Source organism: Physeter macrocephalus, unplaced genomic scaffold (assembly GCF_002837175.3).
Source record: "Physeter macrocephalus isolate SW-GA unplaced genomic scaffold, ASM283717v5 random_390, whole genome shotgun sequence".
Taxonomy (NCBI): Eukaryota; Metazoa; Chordata; class Mammalia; order Artiodactyla; family Physeteridae; genus Physeter; species Physeter macrocephalus.
The window spans coordinates 34,213-38,319 of record NW_021145676.1 but is presented as its reverse complement, the minus strand read 5'-3'; positions in this window follow the sequence as shown (position 1 = coordinate 38,319).

Below are 4,107 nucleotides of genomic sequence, written 5' to 3'. Positions count from 1 at the left end.
TCGGCAGGCGGACTCTCGACCACTGCGCCACCAGGGAAGCCCTTTTTTTTTTTTTTTTTTTTTTTTTTTTTTTGAATAAATTTATTTATTTATTCTTGGCTGCGTTGGGTCTTCGTTGCTGCGCGCGGGCTTTCTCTAGTTGAGGTAAGCGGGGGCTACTCTTGTTGTGGTGCACGGGCTTCTCACTGTGGTGGCTTCTCTTGTTGCGGAGCACGGGCTCTAGGTGCGCAGGCTTCAGTAGTTGTGGCGCGCAGGCTCAGTAGTTGTGGCGCACGGGCTTAGTTGTTCCGTAGCATGTGGGATCTTTCCGGACCAGGGCTCGAGCCCGTGTCCCCTGCATTGGCAGACGGATTTTTAACCACTGCACCACCAGGGAAGCCTGAACTTGGGGACTTTAATCACAACTTAGCAAGTAACAAACCCACCTGCCACCCCCAGCCCCCGGGCGGGTGTGAAACCTGCACCCAGATCCCACACAGCAGGCTTCCCATCCTCTCACAGGATCTAACAACGCTCAGAACCGCTGCAGTGACCTGAGCTGTCCAAGCGTGCTGCTCCGCTGGCTTTCGCCAGGTTTCCCCACAGGCTCTTGGGGGCCCCCCAGCCGGAGCTGGTGGTCATCTCCAGTGGAGCAAGAGTGGGCGTGTTCGCAGATGTCCCAGGGCACCCCCTCCCCAGGCCCTCAGATGGGTCCCCGTGCAGGCTGACTCAGGACATGGCTTTCTGGTTCAGGCGCGGAGCCCAGATCCCAAATCCCTCCGGCTAAATGCAGAGGCCGTGGCCTCAAACTTCAGACATTTGGTAACCACCAGGGCGATTTTTATATCACTGCCATAAAGAAACACTCAGTGTTTCCTGTCAATAAGTAGAAGTTAAGAGTAAAAATAATACGTTAAAAACAAAGCAGTATTACAACATTCTAGATAAATTTGGTTGCTTCTGAGATGCACGTTAGGGAGTGGGAAAGATGGACAAAGCACCGAACAGACTTACAGACGTTCCCCTTGAGGATCCAGAAAGTCCTCGGAAGACTTTGGGAAGAATGAGAATCGGAAAAAGGTTCCATGAGATGCTGGCTTTGTCCAGGAGCCTCCAGCGCACCTCACACTTCGGGAAACTTCTGGAGGACCCTGTCTCTGGACACACACAGTGAGCTCTTCCCTTGGGCTTATCGACGGCAGTTGCTGCAGACGTGCTCTCGAGGGGCCAGCGGTCAGTACGAGGACCGGAAGGAAAGCCACGTGCAGGCAGAACTCAGAACCCGGCGTTTCAGCCCGAGGAGCTGCCCTCGGGGGCCAGGAGGTGGGCGGTTCCCCAGCCCCACGTGGCCAGCGGTTGGCGCCCTGATGCTGGGGGACTGTCCAGGCTCTGTGGCCCTTCCGGAGCTCCGCAAACGCTGTATTAAGCTTTCGCTTAAAAATCTGCACACGGGTCTGCACGTCGCCTTCCTGCACGGATGCTGGTGTTAGCGGCCATTCTGTGGCTGTGAGATATTTGACGAGATGAGGCCAGCATGGTGTCTGCCGGGCAGCGAGATGCTCTCAGATGTGCAGCAGAAACAGCCCATCCATAAACGCGGTGCCTCAAACGCTAGCATACGGGGGGCTTGGGGCACCAGGTAATCTCAGCTTCATCAGGCCCTCCGAATACCCAGGCTTGCCCCAAATCTGTTCAGTTGAAGCCCACACCGACCACTGCCTTAAACTCTGACCATTTGCAGCTTTTTGTCTGCATGACTCAGCGCTCTCTCTGGGTTCTGTGCAACCACAGAGACGGGTCAGCTTGTTGAAATAAGCACCGGACATCCCAAAGCCCTCGGTTCCAATTTCTGCAATTCTCAAAACAGCCTTGTCTCTGAAAGCTTTTTTACCCAAGACCTCAGGATCACGAGGCCGCCACCCTCCAGAGAAGCAGCTGATAGCTGACCTTCTGAAGAGGAAGGTCATGTGTTGAAACGGCCATGGGACTCATCAGTCCTGGCCTGACGCCAGGCAGGAGGGCGCCTGCCAGGGGCATGGGCTTTTGAGGCTCTTACACGTCACACACGAGAGAAGTTTATTAACAAACACGTGACACCTCTGTCCCTCCAACCTTAACCTCCACTCCTGCAGTGACACCAGTCGGGCCCAGAGGAACACTCTCCGTGTCCCTTGCTTTATGTCCTTGACTCAAAAGGCCGCTGTGCCCGGCACCGGTGGTTGGCAGGCTGTGCTGTCACCAGCAGACACAGCGCCGCTTCAGCGCAGGCGGGGGACTGGAGCGCCCAAGGGCTTAGGTGAGAAGGAAGACACATCATTCAACCGTCAGACCCTTCCTTTCCGATGGCAGAAATCCAAGGGATTTTGGCAGGACCAAGCGTAGCCGCCCAGAAGGCCAGGACGGTTCATGAGTTAGATACGCCTGTGCTTTCTGACCATCGCAACCCACGGCCCCGTCCACGGAACCCCCAAACATAACTGTACTGTCACCTTTGTTATATGGATGACCTTCAGACCGTAAAAACTGTAGCTTTACAGTACTTTTTTCCCTTCGATTTTGTCATCACAAAGACTACCTGTGACAGTAGAGATTAGGACCTAATTTATTTGAACCCAGATACGGGTTCTAACCCTGGTGTCATCGCTTATGAGCTATGGGGCCATTACTGAATTTACAATAAGTAAATGTAACCATTTTAGTTTATAAAACAGATGTAAGCCAGTAAAAAAATTTTTTTCTTGGCCCCTGGTGAGGGCTTGTTTTTGTTAATTTATTTTTTTTTTATTGACGTATAGTTGACTTACAATGTTGTGTTAATTTCTGCTGTACAGCAAAGTGATTCAGTTACATTTTTTAGATTCTTTTCCATTATGGTTTATCACAGGATATTGAATATAGGTCCCTGTGCTATGCAGTAGGACCTTGTTGTTTATCCATTCTCTATATAATAGTTTGCATCTGCTAATCCCAAACTCTCAATCCATCCCTCCCCCATTCCCCCTCCCCCTTGGCAACCACAAATCTGTTCTCCATTTCCGTGAGTTTGTTTCTGTTTCATAGAGAAGTTTATTTGTGTCATATTCGAGATTGCATATATAGGTGATATCATATGGTATTTGTCTTTCTCTTTCTGACTTACTTCACTTAATATGATAATCTCTAGGTCCAGCCATGTTGCTACAAATGGCATTATTTCATTCTTTTTTTATGGCTGAGCAGTGTTCCACTGTGTATATGTACCACATCTTCTTTATCCATTCCTCTGTCAATGGACATTTCGGTTGTTTCCACGTCTCGGCTATTGTGAATAGTGCTGCTGTGAACATAGGGGCACATGTATCTTTTTGAATTACAGTTTTGTCTGGATATATGCCCAGGAGTGGGATTGCTGGATCTTATGGTAGCTTCACTTTTAGTTTTTTCAAGGAACGTCCATACTGTTCTCCATGGTGGCTGTACCAATTTACATTCCCACCAACAGTGTAGGAGGGGTCCCTTTTCTCCACACCCTCTCCAGCATTTGTTACGTGTAGAGTTTTTTTTTTAACATCTTTATTGGAGTATAATTGCTTTACACTGGTGTGTTAGTTTCTGCTTTATAACAAAGTGAATCAGTTATACATACACATATGTCCCCATATCTCTCGACCTCCCGTGGCTATGCGGCTGCTTCCCACTAGCTCTCTGTTTTACGTTTGGTAGTGTATATATGTCCATGCCACTCTCTCACTTTGTCCCCGCTTACCCTTCCCCCTTCGCACATTGTCAAGTCCATTCTCTAGTAGGTCTGTGTCTTTACTACCGTCTTGACCCTAGGTTCTTCAGGACCTTTTTTTTGCTTCTTAGATTCCATATATATGTGTTAGCATACGGTATTTGTTTTCCTCTTTCTGACTTACTTCATTCTGTATGACAGACTCTAGGTCCATCCACCTCACTACAAATAACTCAATTTCGTTTCCTTTTATGGCTGAGTAATAGTCCATTGTATATATGTGCCACATCTTCTTTATCCATTCATCTGTCAATGGACACTTAGGTTGCTTCCATGTCCTGGCTATTGTAAATAGAGCTGCAATGAACATTTTGGTACATGACTCTTTTTGAATTATGGTTTTCTCAGGGTAT